This window comes from Nelusetta ayraudi, unplaced genomic scaffold, assembly GCF_046127955.1.
Source record: "Nelusetta ayraudi isolate G7.1 ecotype Tasmania unplaced genomic scaffold, CSIRO-AGI_Nayr_v1 ptg000024l, whole genome shotgun sequence".
NCBI classification, from domain to species: domain Eukaryota; kingdom Metazoa; phylum Chordata; class Actinopteri; order Tetraodontiformes; family Monacanthidae; genus Nelusetta; species Nelusetta ayraudi.
In genome coordinates, this window is record NW_027466074.1 from 95,001 (window position 1) to 119,504 (window position 24,504).

The following is a 24,504-nucleotide window of genomic DNA, read 5'->3' on the forward strand; positions in this document are numbered from 1 at the left end:
GGTGTTGCACCCTCTCTTATTAATATTATCACTAGTATTATTAATGTTTGATGTCAGCTGTACTGCTAATTGAGATATGCAAAATAATACAACTGTGGTCTGTTTTTTAAAACAATACTATACAGTCCATTTACAGTCAACTTCCATTGATAAAACCTGGAACTTCAGCTTGCAAAACCATGGAAGACTTTTTGAACACACTAAAATATATATATATGTATATATATATATATATATATATATATATATATATATATATATATATATATATATATATATATATATATATATATATGTATTATTTACACGATGATATATTATGTGATACATGATGGATTCGTGTAAAATAAATATGATATGAATACAGTATGTTCTGTTTTTCAAATCAACTTTTTCTCAGAAACATCACGTCATCGTGAATAACGGTTTTATTTTGACAGCGCCTTGCGGAAGCCGACCGGCGCTGCCCTCGCTGTCTTGACGGCGGTTCCCGTCACATGGCGCTGGCCTCAGCGAGAGCTGATGGAGCCAGAGGAGGAAGGCAGGAGGCGAGCCCCTCCGGTTGCGCGTCAGCATCCCCTCAAATAGGAACCCGCTGCTGTCACTGCTGCTGCTGCTCGACGCGCGAGTGTGCGAGCGAGAGAGAGAGAGAGAGAGAGAGCGAACGAGAGAGACAGACAGACAGACAGAGAGAGAGAGAGAGAGAGAGAGAGAGAGAGAGAGAGAGAGAGAGAGAGAGAGAGAGAGAGAGACGCGCGACCGGAAGCCCGGATCGTCATCCGAAGGCGAAAGCTTGAATGTGGCGTGCAGCTGCTCTTCCCTGCGTGTGATGTCACAGGAGAGGAGTAAGGTGAGGCAGTGAGGAGGCTGCAGCTCGGCGGAGAATGATAGTGAGGAGCGAGGCGCGCTGTCCCGGGAGAACTCATCTACATCATCTGAAGCGCTGGACCAGAGGGACCGGGATGCTGCTTTAACGCACCGGGACGCCGAGTGAGTACATGGCAACCCACCCACCCACCCACCAACACCAACACCGCCACCTATTCCTCTCCATCTTCCCGCTTTCATTTTTGCCTGGCACCTGGTTGACATCTGGAGAGCTCTCTCTCTCTCTCTCTCTCTCTCTCTCTCTCTCTCTCTCTCTCTCTCTCTCTCTCTCTCTCTCTTAAACGACCTCCCTACACACCCTCGCGCCTCCCCTCTTTCCCACCCTTTCCCTCACCGTGATCCCCACCTGTCTGATCAATCATTCATGGGCTTTCCCAGCGAAGCCCCCCACCACCACCACCACCACCATCCACCGTCGCCCTTCGGTCGAAGAAGCGACGTGCGAACGACGAAAGTTGCACGGCGGCGTGCACGCGCGCGCACGCCCCTTCGTTCGTGGTGGTCGGTTGCGGCGCGGCTGCGGCTCGATAGGGGGTCGATGGCGACCCTTTAAAGTTTGGACTGTGGGTTGGGTGGGGTGGTCGGAGGAAGCAAGTGTCGATGAGAGGCTAATTAATAATGGCTTTGTGATGCTGGAGGAGGAGGAGGAGGGTCTCCCCTATCACGGGTATTCGTCATTAATCCGCCTATGGCTCGGAGGGCGTGGGTTTTTTTCTTTCATTCTTTCTTTTTTTTTCTTTCTTTTTTTTTGCAGCGGCACCAGTCCTACTTAACGCAGCGCCATAGATTAATTATGGACCCGTGAACTCCGGCTCGGTGTCCCTTTTCAGCGGTAGATTTCCAACCATCGATTGGCTGTCGGGGTGCACCTTGAAGTGACACGACTGCAGGGCCAGGGAGGGGAGAGCAGGCGCTGATCAGTTTGAATTCGGGCTGCGATGATGCTCTCACCTGTGGTGAGCGGTGGAGCGAACGGCTGTCTGCTGCTGCTGCTGCTGCTGCTGGTGGATGTGGATGTGTGGGTGCGAGGAACAACTTCTGCAGCCTGACCCGGTGCATGGAGATGAATGAAACCCACTTACTATGCTGCAAGGGTTCCATATCCAGTGCGTGTGTGTGGGGTCACGCCCCGAGGCTGGTCTTTCACGTCTTTCTGTGGATTGACACCCTCAGCTGCATGCTCCTCCCTCCTGCATCGACGGAGGCGGCCAACCAGCCGACCTGCTGAGACACCGTGGCCGTGACTTGCGTACTTGTACGTCACGTCATGTATGTGTCAGCGCGTTACGCAATCTCCAGTTGGAGAATGATGGCGCCCACCGGTAGTAATTTGCGTAACTCGAATTTGGGGCATTTGAAATGTGGCGACCTCATGTAGCACCTCGAGGGCCGCGGGATTTCATCACGCTCGAGCAGGATGTATTTTCAAGCTTTCCTGTCTTACCTCTTAGTTGTGATGAAACCAGGAAATAGCAGCTGCTGGTGTGCTGAAATGACAACAGTCAAACACTGAAGCTAGCCGAGTTGCTGTGAAAGAGTTTAGCATAGATGCTAAAGCAGCAGTTTTATTTGCTAAAAAAAAATTGGCTGCATTTTTTCCAGCTTTGAAACACAACCTCAACAAAAAAGTCAACAACCTTCTTTCACTTTTATTCCAACTGGCTTTGGTAAGAGTTTAGGGAGGTGTCTGTGATTTTATGGCTCTTTATTTAAACATCCTATTAACGAAAAAACAACAACAAAAACCTCTTTCTATGTGCAGCTTACCTGATGGATGCGTCAGATGAATCCAATACATTTTATTTGGTGGTTTGAAACACACGCACGCACGCACGCACACACACACACACACACACACACACACACACACACACACACACACACACACACACACACACACATTGCACAGAAGCCCCTCCGTTCCTGGTTGCTCTACAAACTGACTAAACACACTGTCTCCCTCGCAGCCTGTGTACTGGATTTCTCCTGAGGCGTCCCCAATACTCTCCCAGCGCGCTGCTCTCTCCTCTCCATATGTATTAAACATCAAGCATGTCGGTCTGCAGGCGCGGGGCCGGGCACTTAAAGGCATAGTCAGCCTTCTGCAGAGGGTGACAGAACAGTCAGATGGCTCCCAGAGGGCAGAGAACAATTCCTACTCCTTGTGCACCCCAAGGCGACAATGCTGGAACCACTACCCCACCCCACCACCACCACCAACATGCACACACGTACACGTATTAAACCATTATTCCGCCCCGCTTTCATCTCAGAGAGACAAACAGTCTCTGGGGTTCGCTTAAGCACCTTTTTGCGCGTTAACTGCCTCTGTTATTTTGCTCTCTTTCGTATTCATGCGCGCACATACGGTCTACATTTATATTCCTTTACATTTACATTCCCGCTCTTTCATTCCTAATGTTCATACGCTATTCTGTCCTCTGGCACATTTGGCACTCAGGCAGGTACACTTGTGCAGCGCAATGGGAGGCACCAACGCCTGCAACATGGTGTTGACTCTTGCCGTGCTGCTGATGTCCAGACAGGTGTTTGTTGAAGTGCATGTGTGCAGTTTTATTTTTTATTTTTTGTTTTTAATTGAAGGGCTCATCATTTTCTCTGTAAAAAAGGGGGGAACAGAATCACAATCATTTTTTGCAGGAAATTGCGCACCCTTATTGCACTGACTTGAGTGAAAACATTGACAAAAACAACGTTTACAACGACGGCAACAAGTGCAGCGCAAGTACAGTGCACCTAATAAGTTGGCTGCAAATCTCACAACACAGCACCCACTTGAATCCACCCATTTACAGATGTCGTCTGACATATTCTATGTGTGCGTGTTGTATATCACAGCAGATGCACAGCGGCTACAGGCTGGAGTGAGTTCGCAGGAACACGTCGAGGGGAAATTGCGTGCATACAGTGAGACTTTGCTTTCCAGTAAAGTGCAGAACGAGCCAGTAGACGGCCACGTGATGACGGGTTGAACAGGGTGCTGTTGTTTGAGTCATTGTTTTGACATTTTACATTGTTTTGATGAACAGCTGTGCAGCAGAGAGGAACATTTTTTTTTTATTTCCTGATTGGCTCACAGGCCCTAAAATCATTTAATTAACACACCATCATTGACTCCTATGAACATTGTAATTTATTCCAAGTTATTTTATCTTAATGAGACCGTGATGTGTCTCTGAGTGAGAATGCTAGTGTTCTAGTTCTAGTATGCAAATCTTTGCGTTCTGGCTGAGTCAGCCACCGCCTGTCGTCTTTGGTATTTTACAGAAGGCGCAGCAATGTAATGAGAGCTGTACAGACAATGGAGTGAATGACCCGTCAATCCTTTCACTGACAAGTTAAGTGATTAAACACCATCTCAATAATTGGTTGGCTCTAGACACTACTACTGATAGTCAGTTCGTAACACACACGTATAATTTAGGCTGCTCTATTGGACGTTGTTGATTTGGTTAGTGTTAGTGGTAGTAGTAGTAGTAGTAGTAGTAGTAGTGTACTGAATGCACAGCGCAGAGTCACCAATTATTTAGTAGCTCTTTCAAGCCGGCCCTTTGTGAATTCCTCAGGTTTCTGTCTCTTGCTTCGAGTCATTAGCTCCGGACATTCATAACAAAATACAATCACATAAAATGTCGGAAAGCTGCAGTTTCACTGCATTTTCATCATTGTCTTTAAAATGCCTCTTCAACTTCCTGGTTGCCAAGTTGAATAACGTACACATCCTCGTTTGATCTGGCCAATAAACAGTGCAAATTGCAACACTTTAGCCATGCCAGGATCCAAAGCACAGGCCAAAAATGTTTAGACTAAATTGCTGAAGGCGAAAATACACACAGAAACATCATTTTGATATACATAGACTAATCTTTTCATTTCTTACGGACTAGTGGAATAGTTGCCAAGAAAATTTCCGGCTTATCAACAAGAAACTTGGTCGTCACATGCATCCCTAGTGCTTGCGTGTCAGCCGTGTGCATCATTGCTCAGGGACCAGGGGTGGGTGGATTGGCCAGTCAGCCAGACAGATGTGCCCTCGCCTGGGCTCAGAGAGCCGGGCCTCAAACCGGCCTGCCAACCAGCATTAGTGCCATGGATCCGTGACCAAAGAGCTTAGGGCACCAAAACTCACTCTCTGCATAAAATGCTCTTAATTATTAATGCTGTGTATCAGGCAATAAAGGGAGACTTGCAGAGGCCGAGAATGGAACAAGGAAATGGGCACTGGCGGAAGGAGCGAGACGGTGAGAAAGAGTCAACAGGGGGATGACTGGCAGAAATGTTGTGAATTCATTAAAACCGAGAGAAAAGTTGCGATAAGTTTTCCTGTTGAGCTCCAGCGTTGCCCAGCGGTGACCCTGGACTGTGAGAGCGTGTTCAAACACGATTACATCAGCGGAGATCAAGGAGGTAACAGTGGGAGTCGGTAGTTATCCCCCTTCGCCTTGATCACAAAACACTTGAAAAGAGACACGACACACTTCGCCACTGCAGCCCCTAGCTCTGTTGTGTGCTGTGTGCGTGCGTGCGTGCGTGCGTGCGTGCGTGGGCGTCAGCCAAATCTATGTCATTCTTACATGCCATAAATATGCCAGCACCTATGCATAACCATTCATTATTACACAGCAGAATCCTGTTAAGTGGGCCAGCGCTGTATCTGTCATCTCAGAGCACACTAAATACATTTCAGGCAAAGAACAGCGAGGCAGTTGCTGAAACCAGTGGAGTAGGAGCGCTGTAATTCATAAGTATTGATTTATTCCCCGGCAGCATTACAGCGTAATGTCCCCGAACATGACTGTATGCAGGAGCAAACGCAATGGAGCAAAGCTAAAAGGAGAAAGTAAAAAAAATGAAAGAAAGACTTTGACATCTTTATTGGGGTTGGGGGGAGGAGGTACCAATTTCGAAAGGGGGTGGGGGGGGGGTTTCAGAAGGTGATTGGCGTCTGGGTTTCACGTTCAAAGTGGACAAGTCAGATTTCTTTACTGCCATTTAATGAAGGTGTTAGATAGGTGTGTTGATCTACACCGAACACACAAACAAAGTTTTCAGTACCATTCTCTTTTCTTTCTTTCTTTCGTTCTTTCTTTCTTTCTTTCTTTCTTTCTTTATTTCACGGTTGCAGCCACTATTCAAGCCGTTCTTTTTTTTGTCTTTTTAACACAGCTAAACCTTGGCGAATATGTACTGAAAGGACACTGATTGGAGACCTCTATGTTAGCGTGAAAATGGCAAATGGTCAAGACATATTCACACATGTAATCTCTGGGGATCTGGCTCTCCTACTATGCTGGAAAACGTCATTTGTCGTTTTACAATCTGAGCCGCAAAATATTTCGTGTTTTCGTAACACCACTATTTGGCCAAATGACGTCACAACTGTTATTACCAGCCTGTTGTTGAAATATGGCAACTCAATGATGCATATTGTATCAAGTCTTACTTTGTCGGTTGAGCCAGAGATTATCAGATTAGCACCTTTGTAGAAGATGGTGAACTGGTCCAATTTTTTCGTTATTACTGAGGATAATTAGCAAAATCTCCCCTTTTTACTCTGTCAAAGCATAATCGGCTTCAAATTTTCTCCAGAAAAGTGAAGAATTGCTTTGCATCTCTTCAAAAACATGTCCTTGCCGCTGCAGCTGGGCAAGTATAATGGGAAAAAAAGCACGGCAGCATTTTATTTTATTTTTTTTTATTTTACATTTTTTTTATTATTAGCATTCTTAAACTGTGTCATTATTTGTGGGCGGAGAGGTGTTTACACAGCCACTGTTTAATCTGTGCATAAAGAGCGAATCATCTGGGTCTCATTAGCAGAGGCAGGAAGCTCTTCCTTATCACACTTTTGCTTTGTGTTTAATGCAAGGAGCTCAGTGCAAGTTTTAACATTCAAAAAAATCTTGCCTGCTCCCGCTTCAGGAGAAGGGGGGGGGGGGGGGGGGGGGGGCTTATACAACCAGCTTTCACGCTCTTTGTTTTTGTCTGAGTGGCAAGTCAAGTCAGTCGCAGTCGGCAGGTGATTCAATTAAAATGAGAAATCTGTCGCCGTGGAGGTGAGTAGGAGTGCAATATGTATCACTCACCAGTCTGAGGAAGTCAGAAAATGGGCCCGTTGCATCAGCGGATGGAGGCAGTTTAATGATGTCACCCAGTGCAGCCCCTGGTTAACCTTGTACTGTGGCGAATGCCCTCAAATTTGGAACCTGATATCTCGATACATCTCGTTTTTTTGTTTTTTGTTTTTTAGTTAGTTTCGTTTTTTAGTATTACCTATTAGGTGTCTTTTTTTCAAGCCCTGGATCGACTGAATTTCTTTTGAAAACCACATTATTTGACCAAATTCTTTAGAACACGGCTCACTGTGGGAAAGTGTTTGGTGCAGTCCCTCGCGTTTTTAGTTGTATGAAAACATTTAAGAAATAACACATTTGCTTGATTGATTAGATTGGTGTGACCTTGCAGAATGGGCATTTTAAAAAATCAGATTGTTCAGATTTCTTTTTTTGAAAGACCCTTACCTCTTTAAATCTTTTCTGTGGGTCCAGAATGGATGGATAGAAATCAAAAGGACTGCAGAGACATCCAATTTGGGGTTTCAGGCTTCCTTTGCGTTTTTAGAGGAAAATTCACTTCCCACCTGTAGACACAGTTAAACCCAAAGAACGTCAAGGATTATTATCAAACGGGAGCGTGTGAGCTGTTTCTCACAAGTGCGCACGTGTGATGTTGACACGTTGCAAAGCCATCTGGCCACGTTTGCAGATGAGCAGTATGCATTCGGATATGTTGAGGTCTTTATTGGCAAAACATTTGTGTTCGCGACGACTCGGAGGTCACTCTTCTGCGAATCTGTCATCCTGGAGTGGCACACTGTGGCGGTGGTGGTGGTAGTGGTGGTGGTGGTGGTGGTGGTGGGGGAGGGGGTTACCTTCACAACGGAAGCCGTCTATTGATTAGCCGCACAGGTGTCAGCGGCTGACTTCTGCGTTTATTTATTCATTAACAGGCGGTTTTCCTCGCCTGCGCCGCCTCAGAGGACTGTTTTCACCTGTTCCACCTCCCGAGCGTTGAGATAAAAACAGTTTGGAATCCGATTTGTTTCAAACACACACACTCACAGGCCTACCTACCCAGCGTCCACCTATTACTCATGAATGAGTGAGAGTGTAATGACAGTGAAGGCTGAGGGGAAGAATGAAGGGTGGGGCCGAGGTCTCCTGGGTCCCTGGGAGGGCAGATCCTTTATTGATTGTTTCAGTAAGCGAATCCTCTGGCTTTTAGTGGTGCTGCTTAATAAGAGCAGCTGCTGGAAAGAGAGATCACATCAGCAGGTCTCCACCCCAGAGGCCGCCCTTGTCGTAAAAAGTTAACTGCAAAATCAAAACGCGGGCGGGATGACGCTGGATCATTAGCAAATGGTTTGTCTGGCGTTCCCCCCCCCAAAAAAACTTGGAGAAAATTGTTTTTCAAGGCCCCGTGTTGGAGAAGATAGTTTCACCAATGACTTCTTGCTGTGATTGACAAAAGAAGTCCACCTGTTTTTCTTTTTGCTGCGCTTATCAGAGAACGTATTCGCGAAACATGCGAGTTTACATTTTTTGTCAAAAGTGTATACCTCTTCCAGGTTAGGGACATTTCCAGTGGAAGCTGGGTTTTTTTTTCCCCCGACCCACCACCTCACTCACCATGTTGCAATCACACTAGTGTTGCTCTTGTCGACGAAAACTACGACGCAATATCTTCGTCAACGAACCTTTATCGCGTGGCGAAACAGAGGCCAGATGCAACGAAAATGCTGTTCAAGTGCAGATAGCAATAAGTAATAAATAAAAAAATCACAATTAATATGAAATACAATATCATTGACAAATAAAAACAAGACTGAATGTGGTTTACGAATTAAAACAATGCTAAAATGTCTTAGTTTTTCGTGGACCAAAAAGAGACGAGCTGAAATGTCGTATTATTCTTTTTCTGTTTCTTGTGTCACTTCTGGTCGCACTGCGCAGACGCAGATCACCCAAATGTCATTGCAGACAGTCTCTGCGCTCACTCATTGCAATGTGTGCATTGTGGGTTCCGTTTTGTTTGGTTTTCTTCCTCTTCGCACCTTGTGCAGTTGCCGCATGCACCTTCCCCGTCTTTGGCACTCGAGCGCCCGTCTTCAGAGAAACACCGAGCTATTTTGGGATCCAGCGGGTTCTGTTAAGTGAGGAAGTGAAGTGACACAACTGGGGTTGTGATTTCTGCCTGCCTGTAAAGCCTTAAAAAAACGTCTTTATTTAGATCCCCCGCTCCCTCGACGCCTCGCCGCTAGCACCGAGCTACCATCAGATAACGGTGGGAGGTGGGGGGTGCGGTGGGGGCGCAACAGAAGCCGGAGGCACATCACAGCCAGGTGGAAACACGACCGCTGCGCTGACGACTCGTCTCTTTGTTTAAGTGAAGGAACAGGGGGGGGGGGAAAGACACCCTTAAACGGTGAGGACTGTTAGCTCGGTGCCCGGGTCACGTGACTGCTTACGCAAGTGGCACAAGCAAAGGTATTTTTGTCGTCGCGTCGACGTTTTAGTTCAGGGATTATTAAATTTGAATAGCAGCTAATGCAATTTGGAGGATGCGGATTACGTATCGTGTGTTCGCCGAAAGTTGACTTGGGTCTATTTTGGGCTGTTTCTGATGATTTAATTTTTATTATTTATGTATTCACCTCCACATGAAAGCGAGCCGAGGTCCCAGGTGGTCTCTTACTTTATCCTGGTCTCCCTTTTTTTTTTCATTCAACACACACAAAATTCCATCCATGCAGATTTTGACACTACTTTCGCACAAATTTGTGTGGGAGCGTATAAATATTTTATTTTTAGTCTTTTTCGCTGGCCCTCCCGCCGTCAAGGATGAGTCGATGCCGGCGAGGTGCGACGCGCACCATGTGTCTGTCCGTGTGCAGTCCGCCGTGTTTGCACACTTGTTAAACGGAGCGCCTGCTGTTTTTGTCCCCTCTGCTCACCCGTCTGATCGATGGCGAGCTGGCTCTGTCAGCGGCGGAGCTGTCATGGAATCTCTGCTAACCCAATTAACGAAACCCCGTGCGCTAACCTAATTAGCGAGGCCCCGAACTACATTAACCTCGACTGCCACCGCCACGTGCGCGCCTCTCGCCGGTGTCGGAGGCATCGAGCGAGACCGACGCCGCCGCTGCCGATGCGATTTGCATCTTTTCACGCCTGTGAAAGTGTAAACGTATCGCCTGGACTTCTTCATTTTTCAGCTTATTGGCGATCCCTGGAGACAAGGCTTCCTCGCTGCGGCAGCTCAAAAACTGAACTCAGGGCATTTTATGGGGGAATTAAGGAAATCTTGGGAGGCGTAAAATTTGAGGCATTTTCGAGACAAGTGTGATATCAGGTTAGGTTGTCGTTTAGCTTTGGCACGTTGTGGTTAAGCTCGAATTTGCTTGACAGAGTGGAAAATGAATCGTGAATGTGGCAGTCCTGAGAAAATACAGCATTTACAAACTATGTGGCCGTGTGTGTGCGCACGCGAGTTTGTGTATGAATCAAGGAAACGACAATGGAAACGCGTGCGTGACATAATTTCTCTTGTTTGCATCTTCTCCTTCTGCGTGAGGCCCGATGCCGATCGAAATTGACGCCCATCTGCCGAGTTCACTGCTCACCGCTCAATGTGAGTGGCGAACCAGAGCTGAAGTGCCACTTCCATTACGCGTAACGTCGACGAGGCCTGTTTTAACAGCCGAAGGCGGCGATCCTCCACCTTAAGCGCGAGTTACGCGGCTCTCGCTCGCAAAACACCCGCCGCTGTTTTGGGGGCAGCAGCAGCAACAGCAGCAGCAGCAGCAACAGCAGGCGTTTTTAAGCGGGATCCTGTGAGTCATCCGTGCCTTTTTCAACTGTGTCAGGGGCTGCGAGCGGAGTAATGGATGAGCGGGCGCCGCAGCTTGGCAGTCGCTGCGCGAGAGTGGAGGTGTAAGGTAGGTGGCCTTGGACGAGAAGTGTAAAGAAAAGGCAGCGTGACTCACCAGCGGAGGAGCCTGCGAGACCCCCCCCCCCATCTGCGGGGAGATGGTCGGAGAGCGGGCCATTGCCGGCAACGCATGTAGGTTAACATTTGAGAATCCACCTGAGACGTAATGGGTTTTCCATAAGCCTTCCATTGTGGAGGCTGACCTGGCTCTTAGGGCTGAATCGAATCGATGGCTCCTCCGTCTCGGGACGGGAGGAGCGGGGAAGCTTCCCTCCGTCTGCGGGGCCATGATAGCGCTGCCGCTCAATGGCCGCTAACCATCTTTCAAATGGAAATGGAGTGTCTGTTCAGTCTTATCCTGAATGGGAGTTGTCAGCGTCGCGCCTCGGCCCTGCTGTAACGGAGCTCATGGAGTTTTATAAAGACCTGATGGTCGCTTTAGGGTTTTTGCCCAGGCATAAAGGTCCTGTCACAATCCCCGGTGTCAGAGCTAGAATTTAAAAAATAAATAAATAAAAGCTTCCGGCATCAAAACAAGGAGCACCCAAAGTGGGTGGAGCTAACACCTTGTTGGGAACGTTGATTATAGGTTAGATGTGTAATATTTGGAGTTTTTGAGAAGAAACAGCGACATGAAGTGGTTACATTTTATGTTGCAGTCGTCACCCTATTGCCATCCCTTTGCCGAGCTTGCCAGTGAACTACGGTGGCCTGGGCACACAAACTTGGATACATTGTCCCCCTTCTTCTTCGTTGGTTTATCAGATGACGTGAGCCTTCACCTTGAATACGAAACGCGCTGTCAGGCGGGCTGGATTGTCCACACCAGGCTTCCTTAGAAATATGGCAGCCAACTAGGAGCAAGACCCTTGTTGTATGTCTATTCTTCTATATAAATAAGAACCATGCGAAACCAAGTTACTTTTACTGTACTGTGAACATACACTTTCATTCTTGTTTTTATGAGCAATATATTACATTACATACATTACACACATATTACACACTGGACCTTTAAGGTGACATAGCGAAGGGCTGGTATCCATAACGTACTTTAAAAAAAAAAAAAAAAAAAAAAGCAAAGGAAGTGAAATCAGTATATTTTGTGGTGTCTCATTCCTGGACATTTTGTTGACAGGCTGCAGTCACAGGCAAAGTTACCGTGAATTAGAATCTGAATTTGAATTAATTCTGACTTTATGCTAATGTGATGCTGCCAGTGACAGTTGTTTTCCGACTTTTAGTTAATAAAATGGTATACGTGGATAAAACTGCATATGTGGATTATGACAAAACATTGCTCCGTGAATTTAGCATAATGTGCAAAGTGAGAAAACTGACACTGCGAAACACACGAGTGGGTTTAAGACTGGCTGCCGGTGCCGACAGTGACAGCAGGGACTTTCGCAGCAGCGGCTGCCGGGGCTTACAGTTCGCAACTACAGCGTACAGTATGTCACAGAGCCTCGCCGTGTCTTCCTGCGTCGCCCCTCTCTGTCTCTTCATCTCCTCCTTTGCACCTCCCTCTCTCTCCCTCTTTGGCCCCGCCCCTCCCCTCACCGCGAAGGCGTCAGGCACAGCGAGACGAATGAGGCCGAGGCGGGGAAGGATTCGCAAAGTGCTGACATGAGAAGCCCAGACCGCCGTCGCATTGAGCCCTCTGTCCTGTTAGAAAGAAAAACAACATCAAATAAATGAATAGGAATTCCCTGTGAGACATTTCGAGACATGACGAACCACCTTTACAAGCTGCTGGCTTCAAACGAATCATTCAGCCAATGTTGAAGTTTCACACATGTCGCGATCCATGTCAACTGGGTGCGTGCGGCGGCCACAAGAGGACTTACATTAGCCTGTAAAGTAACTTTGCATATATGCAAAAGCTAACACGGCTGACGTGAGTGACATTTTGACTAAAAACACTGCAGTGTTGTTGACAAGTGGACTCTCAACCTGCCAGCAGGTCTTCACACCTGGACGAGACCACACAAGCAGCACAGAGACACAGCAATAAAAGCAAAATTAGAAAATTTGCAGAGAGGGGTCAAGTTTTTTTCTCTTGTTGTTTCGCATTATGTTGCAGCACTTGGCCTTTCCCAGCCTCCATTTTACTGCCACTGGGTGGAATTTCTTTTCCCCCGAACTGACAACACAACAGACAACAGAAAATGGAAGAAACATTCATTTTTTCAGTGGTTTCAGTACGTAAGAGTGCAACACATATGCAGGTGTATGTTTGGGCGTGTGCAAAAATGAAACAGCTCTCTCTGCGTTTCTCACATATGTGTGTGTGTGTGTGTGTGTGTGTGTGCGTGTGCGTGTGTGTTTCTGCGTGAGCGTGCGTTTGCCACGCATGCGGCCCACGTGTCTGCGCACGACTCAGCGACTGCGAAGCTAATGAAAAGAGCCACTGGGCGGGTGCGCGGCGGTAAACGGTTGCGCGGAAGTGTCGACATGTGTAAGTGCTACAATTGCTCGGCTCCACGGAGTCGTCCTCGGGGAAATAAGAGCAGCGGCGGCGGCGGCGGCGGCCTGCCTTCGCGTCGCCGGATGAGCTACGTGTCCATCACACATCTGCACTTTTCCCCCCTCCGACTTGTTTTAAGCCGAAGATCAATGTCGGCAGATTTTCGGGCTAAGTGTGGCGCGGCATCGCAGAGTCGAAGATGAAACGGGGAAATAATTCTGTAACTGTGTGTGTGAGGGCGAATTATTGGTTTTCTTTGGGAAAAATAAAGATAAGGTCGGCATAGTTGTCTTTCTTTACATGTGTACGCACACAAAGTCCTTTGCATGTCTTCAGGTTGTGTGTGTGCGTGTGTGTGTGTGTGTGTGTGTGTGTGTGTTTAGAAGTCCATATGGTGTCAGGGGTGATAAATGCGCTCCGGGGTCGGCGAGGTGCCCAACAAGGTGTTAGTTCTCGCCGGCTGCTTGTGGACTCGGAGCAGCAGGTCGACCCGCCACCTCTGCTGTCACCCCCCCACACTTGAAGTCTGTGGTGAGGTGACTGTAAACCAAACCCCCCCGCCCCCCCGTCGGTGGTTTGGGGGTTGGAACACGACGGGGGTCACAACCTCCCTCCTTCTCGCGCTGCAGCCTGCTGCCTCTTCTCTCTTTCCGTCTCATCCTGCCTCTGAAAGAGCGAAAAGGAAAAAAGAGAGCGAAGACTAAAAAAGAGAGCCAAAACTAAAAACACAAAACGAGCACTCGGGCCAAACGGTGAGTCAGAACGCTTCTGTTTCAGACCAGAGGAGCGACGCTGCTGTGCTGAGCCACCCCCACCCCACCCCCCACCCCCACTCCCCTCGGTCGTTCCTGTGCAGGAAGGTGGACCGCAACGGCCCCTGAGTTTCCCTTCCGTCGGCGATTGAAAAAAGTCTCCCGTCTTTGTAGCTGTTTATTGGAGCGGAGAGGACTGGGAGGTGCGGCTCAGGAGGAAGATAAGGGAACTAAATCCTGGGCTCCTCTCCTCCTGCTGCTCTTTGATCCTCACCTCCCGCCTCCTATCGCTTTGATTGCCGTGTTTATGGCACCTCCCCTCCTCCTTCCTCCTGCTCCTCGCCCCAAAAGGGTCTCCCGGCACGTGCCAGCCGAGGTAAAGTGAGTGCACGGCCATCCGCCGATGAATAATTGAGTCGGCTCGCTCGCTCTCGTTGCAGAAATAGCCGTCTGCCCCGCCGCGCCAGCGTGAAAACGTTGCTCGCCACCGGGCCGGGGACCGGTTCCGCCGCAGAGGTTCTGCAAAAGTTTGCTTTCGTCTGTCCGGCGCCTATCTCTCCGTCCAGCTGCTTCTTTTTCATGGGCGAGATGGATCAAGGCTTAAACTCCCATGAATTGTTGCATTTCCAACACGTTTCTTGAGAAAAAGTCCCAAAAATATCTCCTACTTTAAAGGTTAGGTGTGTAATACTTGGAGATTTTGCGATGAAACAGGGACATCAAGTGGTTACATTTTAGATTGCAGCGCTCCTTCACTCACCCTCCCTCTCCGGAGCTTGCCAGTGAACTACGGTAGCCTGCACAAACAAACCTGGATACCTCGTCCACCTTGTTCTTCGTTGATTTGTTTCAAGTTGCCGTTCTATGTGTAGGGAAACCAAATTACTTTTGTTGTGCTTCGAGCATAGACTTCATTAATGTATTTACACAAAGTATGTTAAGCTTTTAACAAATGAAAATTTGTTACACACTGAACCTCTAAAAGGTCCCCGAATATTCAATTTTTTTTTACATTTACTGTCTCATTTTACTGTTACATTACATTTTGTGTAAAGAGAAAATAGTTAATTTTGGCTTACAGTAAAAATGTTACAGACTAGCAAAAAAGAGTGGGCGTGACTGATAAAACGTTGTGATGATAATTTTGAACCATGATTATGTAAATGGGGAGAAATCCACAAACAAATAATGCTGTGATTCAACACAAGAAAACTCTTGAACGAGGTGACTGGTTTTCTTTGAAGTGAACTGATGCTGTAGAAGGAGGTTGGACCTTCTCCTTTACACTTTGCCCATGAAGGCGGCACCTGGAGATGATCCCGGCTGCCTAAATCCTCCCTCCCTAAACAGCGACGCTCGCGTTTGCCTCGTCGGAAAAAAACTGACCCGATGTAAATCAGTCCCCGGCTCCTCGCAGGATTCTCTCCACGTGAGCGGCTCCCGGGAGGCCGCGGAAGAAGATCCAGAACAGTGACGCGACAAAGCTGAGGGAGCGGATTCGTGGCAAAACTTGACAAATAAGGCCAAATCTGACAGGCGAATTCTCAGAGCGCCGCCTTGACAGATCCTGCCAGGAGCGGGAGCGCCAGCCAACGCCCTTCTTCTTCTTCTTCTTCTTCTTCTTCTTCTTCTTCTTCTTCTTCTTCTTCTTCTTCTTCGAGCAACGACGGCGGCGTCGGCTCTGTTAGTGATGCTATGTCATGCTTCTAGACTGGGGGAAGGGAGCCACGCAAAATAATGAAGCTAGCGTCACAGACGGCGAGGTTTTAGCGTGCGCGCTAGTTTAGCAGGAGCGACACTCACACGCTCCACCTTCCTCACACACACACACACACACACACACACACACACGGCAGTGACAAGGTGCTGCGACATCGTCTAGCCAGGCTGTGATACCAGAGATCAGTTCAGGGGGCGGCTGCGAACTGTCAGCCTGAATTTTGCGGCCTTTCTCCGGGATGGCGGTCACCGCGACTTCCACCGTGTCATCGTCATGGTGCGCCCGCCACTGGCTCCGTGATCCGGCCGCTGTTTGTCTTTCCTCCCTCCTTCAAGGCGTTTCCGACAGGGGTTTTTTTTTTTTTAGTTTTTAAGAGCCTTTTCAGCGCGGGGGATCGTCATTAATCTGCGTCGGGCAGAGCTGGGAATATCAAAACACATATAGGGAGAAGTCTCCCCGGATCATTTGAAATCCTGTTTGGATGTTTCACCACATTGCAGCTGAGAGACTGAGCCGCTCGCACTCCCTCTTCTCTGTGTCTGTCTCACTCTGTTCTTTTGTTCTGGTGTTTCCCCCCCACCACCCCACACACACACTCCCCTCTCCTCCCTGCTTTTGCTTTTTCCTCTTTTTCTGACATCCTCCCTGTGACTCTCTCCCTCTCTCTCTCTCTCTCTCTCTCGCTCTCTCTCTCTCTCTGTCCCTCTCTCTCTCTCTCTCTCTCTCTCTCTCTCTCTCTCCTCCCCTCGCTTGCCTCACTGCTGCTGCCGCCGCCGCCGCCGCTGCTGCTGCTCCTCTTTTCGGTGCTAGTTGGGAGATTGGGAGGGTTCCTCCAAATTGGCACGCAGATGAATAATGCATCTAAGGCGAGAGCGGAGAGCTGAGGTTGGATATATCTGTCTGTCAGACTCTTTCTCTGTATCACAGTTATGTAGGGACAAGGCTGATACTTCAGAGGGGCGAGAAGAGACGTTTGCGCTCCTCCTCACCCGACTCCCCCGTTTACCACCCCCCCCCCACCATCCGCTTTCATCAACTCTCGTTTTTAGCAGATTTGCGCATGAATGGTCGCAGAGCGCTGTGGGTGTCGTGCATCTTGCACACTGATGCGCACTTTGAAAGACGCCTGGATTTTTTTTTTTTTTTTTTGTAAAGGGGTGTTTTTTTGAGTGTTTTTTTTAAATTTTCAAACGAAAAAGCCACTGCTGCTGCTGCTGCTGCTGCTGCTGCACAGGACACATATAGCACCACGCGTGGAAATTCCTTTTAACTCGTTTCCGGTGGCCTAAATTTTTGTGTGTTTGCAGCTGTTCCCGAAATGCGATGTTCAAAAGGCGGACTGCACTCGTGAGCATGAAAAATAAATAAATAAATAAATAAACAAATAAAAACAGCCAGCAGAAGCGCCATCATTAAAGTAATGAGCAGGAAGTTAGTGCCGAATTTAAGCGTAAACAGAGGGATAGACAGGGAGAGCGGAGGAGAGAGGGAGGGAGGATCCCCCAGTCCCATAAGGATAAATCTTAAATCCTGAATGTTGCTTCTGACTCATTCTGGTTAATTAAGTCGAGTCAAGTGAGAAGAAAATGGGGTCTTGCCTCGGCTGAGTATGTAGGATCAGCACTATACTGTATCTGCAGCTTATGAAATCTCTCGCTGGAGCCGTTTCGCCGCGCGACGGCAGGACAGACTGTGCCTGCCGCTCCAGTCTATTTCTCACCAGCTTGACCCGCACGCTTTTATCATTTAGCCCTCATTTAAGGTAGATTTTTTTTTTCCCCCTTTCTATTTCCTACCACCCTTGCACATCTAGCAGTTACAGCACACACACACACACACACACACACACACACACACACACACACACAGCACTGAACCCCGGAGAAGCAGCGAAATCTGTCGAGCAACCTTTGGGGGATTTTCTTTTTGCCGGTTTATGGGAGGAGGGGGGTGGGGGTGGGGGTGGTGGTGGTGGTGGTGGAAGATTTCGCTGCGTGACACGGGATGAGGCAAACGAATGAAATGTCAAAATCCCGTGAAAGGCTAAAAATAAGACAACACAAGGGGTTGCCATTTGAGCAGATCAGAGGCGCGCGATTGGGTGTGGAACAGATAAAACAAACAGCGCTCCGTACCCAACAGCAAGTGCCAGCGCAGCTGCCAACTGTCCTCTGCTGAGAGTCGAACAGAGTGGGTTTTTCAAAAATGTTTGTGTGTTTTAATGTTGGGAGATTATTCAGGGGAATCTGTTTTTCTTCCTCCCTCTTTCCCTGTTGTTAAAAAAAAACAAAAAAAAAACTGGATTGGTTTGAACATTTCAGTAGCTGGTAAAATAGTAAAACAAATGCAAAGATGTGAAGCCTCTTCATTTGCAGGTCGGTAGTATTGGATGTCTGCGTATAACGAATATAAAGTTGATTATAATAGACGTTTGCCCACCTTTTTTTTTCCACCACTTTTCCAACAGCTGTCTTGCATTACACGACGTCGACATCGACAAGTTTCCTTGTCGCTTGAAGCGCTTGCTGATTTTTTTTTTTAAAAACCGTTGTCAGTGCAGCTTTTACTGTACTTGCCCCTCGAAATAGCACATTTGTTTTTCGAGTTATTTTTAGCCCAAAGATTAACACACATGCGATGCTACGGGAGAGTATTAGGAGAATGGTGTGAGTGGGATGGACTCAGAATAATTGCAGGCCACATTTATGCTAATGAAGAAACCCAGTGCACTTGGGGTGATTATTATTAATTTTAATAACAATACAGGATTATGAAGCGCCCGGCACGCATCGTGTTTGCAGCATCTGCTCCGCTGGTTTTATTCATGACAAATCTACTGTATATAATGTAATTGTTAAAATGTTTATATAATATACAAGAAATCCTAATAAAGTTTTCACACCGATAGTGAAAAGGGTGCACTGTTCTGACTCCAGTATTCTCATTTTAGTCCAGGCCAAGCATTTCGTGTCGGTGGTATGTCTATATTTAAACATCACACATTTTAATGCTTTGAACGGCATTGAACAGGAAGTTGCCTCTCGAAAAACAACGTGCTCAGAGGCCTGGAATGCATTGCGCCATGTCGCCGTGCGGCCTGATAGATGCGTGCGCGCATTACATCATCCCTCAGTCCAATACTACAGGTCACTTTGGGATAGTCGCTAAAGCGAATTCCCAAGTGCAGTTACAGGGTCTTAGTCCTTGACTCTGTGTGTGTGTGTGTGTGTGTGTGTGTGTGTGTGTGTGTGTGTGAGGCTTAGAGACAGGCATTGCTGCTGATGGCCCAAAAAAATAATGTCCCAGAGTTAAGCCGTGGTCACCCTCTTCCTCCCACTGCTGCCTCCCCTCGGCTCCCCGCTGCTCCCTGTTTATTCGCCGTCTCTCATTCACGACGCCCCTCCGTCCGCGCCTCCGATCAACCGGCCTCTCAAATACGCCAAGCAGCCTTTTTTTTATTTATTTATTTATTTTAACCGTCCGCTCCCTGCCGTTTACGTCTGCGCGTAAGCGGCAGACCTTTCCGGAGCGTGACGGATTGATTCCGATCCAGTCACAGGTTGATGCAGGGGATTGCGTGTTGCGAGCGCTGGTGTCTTGGTTGCAGTGAAGCTCCCGCTAGGCGGCCCTCACTGCGCCGGTCCGCTGCGCCGCACGCTGCCGCTCTCACGAACGCCAACAGCCAGAGTGTCTCCGGGCCGTCGTTGCCCTTGATGATAGTCGCTCGGACGGATTTGTCCTAATGTTGATGGCAGGGAGAGAGAGAGAGAGGTGGGGGCGTGGGGGGTTGGGAGCTGCACTCTGACGGGCCACATATCGGACTTGCCAATCTTTGGCGACAGTTCGGGGAAGTTGCACAGACGCATGGTAGAGAGATAAAAAGACGTTTTTTTTTGAGGAGATAAGTGGGTGTGATAAGTGTGAGTTTTGAAGTGAGACGGAGACAGAGTGTGCGTCTTGACGTACTTACCGTCACTTCAGTGACACGCTCTTAAATACCACCATAGACCCGGACTTCAGCCTCCATGCACATTTAGACCCAACTGCTCCAGTGATCAGAATGAAAACTGGATTTTCATCTTGTACACCACGAGAAGGACGGTGTGTTACGATTCCACACCAAGGAAGAACATTTTCTGTTTTCTGTTGTGTCGAACATGTTAAGACCTCTCAAAATTCTCTTTGAGTCTCCTCAGGGTTGCGGAAGACACGGCATGTTCGGAAAGAAACGGCCTCCGCGGTCAAGAGGCTTTATTTTATTTAAATTTTTTCTTGGTTACTTAAGTCATTGTACCAGGAACCTTCGCAGATGTCGGCTGGAAGGTTTCATTTATTGGTTGCTGGTCTATAGAGCGCCGTTCAGGGTTTTGATTCTGTGTGTGGAAATGATGCAAGAAGGCTCGTGAAGCGATACAAAAAGGTACTATGATCAGATCAGATCAGCTGGTCACTTCTTGCTTTATTACATAAAAAAAAATAAACTCAATTAAAATCATCCCTTGAGTTGCAAAGAGGAAATCTGAATGAGCTGTTCTGGGTTACAGAGGATGGTACAGAAAATATAGGGAACCGTATGAAGCTAATTGCCTTGCTCCCCCCCCCCCCCCTTTCTATTTATTTATTATTTTTTTGCTGGTTGTCAGTCAGCCATCAAAGTGACGAGGGCCTCCCACCGCACAGAGAAAAGAGAACAGCTGCTGCACGGATTCCTTTAATTTTAGATGACTGCAGGGAAACTCATAAGAAACGCTGAGGTTAACCTTAATATACTTAGTAAACACTCGGGGCTCCCAAAAGCCGCTCGGCATTTGCTTCTGCCCTTATTAAAGTCTGCTGGTGGATGCAGACATTTCAGCCGTTCATCAGTAAGAGGCGCTTCTCGCCGAGAAACAACACAGCTAGTGATGTTATTCCAAATTATTTTGTGCGTCGTCCTTTGAACGAAGGGAAATGAGGTTATTTTCAAACCTGCCAGAAATGTTTTGAGTTTGTGTTCCGAGTCGTTTTCTTCATTAATCCGCATCTCTGTGATTCATTTAAGTCCCTTTAAGGTCCAGTGACGTCAAGGTCATTACACCTGTGTGTGTACGTGTCAATCAATTCCTCAGAAATGAGACAAAAGTCCATCCTTTGCTCCTCATGCTGACTTTAGGTTTCACACAGTTCCCTCCGAGACATTCGCTCCGAGAAATCTGCCCTTTGTGATGTCACAAAGGTCTGATATTTGTTGCTTGAGCCAAGCGTCCAGTGTTGGTTGGAAGCTAACGTTGAGCATGTCTGGTAGAGAAGCTGCAAATGGAAGGATAGAAACAGGGATAAGTCCAGTCCAGCTGGAGCCAATCACAGCTGTTTTTGGGGTGGCAGGGGCGGGGTCACAACCTGGACAAGTCGCCTGTTTATCCAACAACCATTCTGCACTCAAGCTCAATTCTTAGGGACAATTTAAAGTTGCTAATTAGCCTCGCATGCATGTCATTGGACTGAGCCGGCTAACTCCACGCACTAGGGCCGCTGGCGTGGGAATAGAACCCGCAACCTTCGTGCTCTCAGGCCAGTTTTCATCATCTCCGGGAAAAAATGTCACTGACGTGTTGAAAGTGGAAGCAACGCAATCAAAGGCTTAACAATTTGTCAATACGAGAACCGGGAACTGAGAACGGAGGGCAAACGCTGCCGCTTTTCACCTCAAAGACAAATGTTTCAGGCGTCAAAGTTGGCCGTGGAAACTACAGTTTGCCTTTGACAGGCAGCTATTGTGCAATAAAAAAAAAACGAAAAACAGGAGGTCGACGCGGCGGTGAAGCTTGTTGACTGTTTTCCTCTGCAGCGCGGCGATGTGCAGTGCAACGCAAAGATTGCACTTTGATTGTCGACTGCTTTTTGTCGTTGTCGAGCGCGCGCCTCCTGCGCTGTGAAGTTTGCGCGCGTCGGTCCCCCGCGTGCTTGCGTGTGTGTGTGTGTGTGTGTGTGTGTGTGTGTGATGTGTGCGACAGCGCAGAGGAAACCTTCCACCCTGTGGTTGCGCTGCACTGCTGCATCCTGCCAGTCGCTGCCGCTGCCGAGCATCCGCCCCTCCTCGCGTCTCTGCGCCGCTCTCGGTTTGACCTCATTATCTGCGTCGTTATCGTCGACATTAGGAGCTGCGCCCTTCGTCGTCGCCACCGCCGCCGCCACCGCTGACGTCTTCATCGTAATCACTGCCAACAGCTGCCGCCCTCGATTTTAATATGCCTCGCTCTGCTCCTCACTGCTGTGCCCGTTTTTCACTCAAAGTTCCCCAGCTGCATGACCCGGGGAGGTGGGGTGGATGGGGGCGGGGGTGGGCTCGGGTGGGGTGGGGGGAATCGCGGGGTCCTCTGGACCACCCCCCCCCCCACCCCTCCTTTCCCCCAAACCCCGACATCTTGTTGGCCACTTGTGGGTTCAGCAGTGTTGAGTGCGTTGCCAGATGTGTTCTCTCTTCCCGCACTGTGCTCGATGCAAGTTTAGTGTGTGTGTGTGTGTGTGTGTGTGTGTGTGTGTGTTTGCGTGCGCGTGCGGTTGTTTGTGTTTGTGTGCGCGCGCGTGTGTTTTTTCGTGTTTCTCCCCCTGAATATTTCAGAAAGGGGGCTGACAAATCGCAGGCAGGAACAGACCACCGATGACCTCCTTCTCGTCGCCTCCGCCTCCTCCGCCTCCTCCTCCTCCTCCTCCTCCTCCCCCCTTCCTTCCCTCTCTCTCTCCCTCCCTTCCACCCCAGCTCGGCTCCCCTCTCCTCCTCCTCCTCCTCGGGCTCATCACACATTCTCCCAAGCTTCTCCCCCTCTTATATGTTTCTCCGCTCTTCTTCTTCATCTTCCAGAGTCTCATCGCTCCTTCTCCTCCTCCCCTCCCTGCCTCCCTGCCTCCCTCTGTTTATCATACCCCCACCTCCTCGCCTCCTCCGGCGTTGTTTAAAGCCCGCCCGCGCTCCCCCACCGCCTCACCTCCCATCCTTGCATCTTCTCCCACCTGTCTGTCCTTTCATCCCACTCATTTGCTCCGCCGCCTCATCACCCTTCCCCTTCCCCTTCCCTTTCATTCACTGCCTCCGCTCCGCCGCTGCTGTACTCTGCCTGTCGCTCCTTCTCCATGAAGGGCTGTCTGAGGCCTCCGCCTGGCTAATTCATTCGCCGTGCATCGCCTCACATATCTGCAGGGTCAGGCGGACGGGGCTGCAGAGAGAGAGGGAGGAGGAAAGGTAGAGAAACCAAGAAAAGAGGACAACCAGAGTGTGTGCGTGTGTGTGTGTGTGTGTGTGTGCTGTGTTGGGGGGTGGGGGGTGAACGAAAAAAACACACTTTTATCTCCAAGAAACAGAGTGCCAGAGCCGGATCCTGCGCCGGTGACCTCCGCAATCTGCCGCTCCAACAAACTCGGCCGTGACCTCCTTCTACTTCGCCACCGCCGGCCATTACAATCTACTGCTTGACGCCACACTGCTACCATTGTCTCACTTTGGAAACGGCATGCGATCGCGATGCGTTTTTTTTTTTTTTTGCACGCGCGAGCCGCTCCCCACCCTGCACCCCTGCAGGATGTGTGCAGTGCAGAGCAGAGCAGTAATTGCAGGTATTGACGGTCGCTGCACATGCCTCGCGCCTCGCGCCGACAAAGTCAGTAGATTGCTGGAGCACAAAACCGAGCCCTGTTCCGTCTTTAGGGGTCATTGTTTCCGCGGCCGCGCGCTTTCAGCGCCGAGCCGAGGCTGCGGCACGCCTGGAACGCAAATGCTCATTGAGGCGTCGCTGATTTTAAAGGCCGCACCAAAAGCAATTCCTTCGTAGTTGTGGCCCGTTGAAATGAGGCCAAACAAATCATCTAATTCCAGGAAACCTTGGGCTTGCGCACGCAAACGCTTGCGATACTCTTCAAAATAAGTGCTGCACCCAGGCTTTCTGCCTTTCTTACGTCTAGTATCTAATTTAAGGGCACTTTGAATTTCCAATAACTGCAAAAAATTCCACCAATTTTTTTTGAAAGCACTCCTTTTCATTATTTATCCCCTAAATCAAAATTTAAGAATTAAAAATGTGTTGTTGCTTTTTTTCCAACAGTTGAACAGAATTATAACCGCTAGGAAGGTTGCTTGGTTTTGATTCACGTAAAAAAGAAGGGGGAAGGTTTTGATACAAGATGCCCCTTTGTCGGAAAACAATTGATTTGATCATTTGTGTATATATATATATATATATCTGGTAGAACGGTCAGAACATTCACCCAGTGGTCATTCATTGATCAGTGTCTAAAAATAAATAAATCACCACCTTTGAGAGGCGAGAGGTGCTGTTGAGCTTAAAAACTGTGTTCTGCCAGGAAATGAGACGTAGCAGCGGAAGATCTGCTCTGTTTTTTTTTTCTTTCTTTCTTTTCTTTTTCTTTCTCCCGTAAAGCTAACTCGTTTACTTACCAACCAGATGTTTGTGTGCTATTTTGATCTTTTCACGACGACCGGTAGAAAACGAGTGTGATGAAACATGTTTTTGTGGCGCGCTCATTCTGGCTGTCTTATATCGTGAGGTGTTCTATTTTCTGTGCATTATCCTCCCATTGAGTCAAAAATAGAAACTGATATGTCAGAAGGAGACAGTGACAAAAAGCCAGAGGCACGCACACTGCGCTCGCACATGCACACACACGCACACACA

At 48.4% G+C, this 24,504-nt stretch overlaps 1 protein-coding gene across 3 annotated transcripts in view; it reads left to right on the top strand.

Moving 5' to 3' along the window:
- Window positions 1–514: 514 nt before the first annotated feature.
- The window catches only part of LOC142889840 (uncharacterized), a 36,972-nt gene continuing 12,982 nt past the window's right edge, over window positions 515–24,504 (top strand). The window contains exons 1-2 of one of the 3 annotated variants that reach the window (XM_076028500.1): window positions 515–990; window positions 11,559–11,773. The gene's annotated coding sequence lies outside the window, so the exon portion shown is untranslated. The remainder of the gene's footprint in view (window positions 991–11,558; window positions 11,774–24,504) is intronic. The other 2 variants (XM_076028499.1, XM_076028501.1) reach the window with 2 other exon arrangements.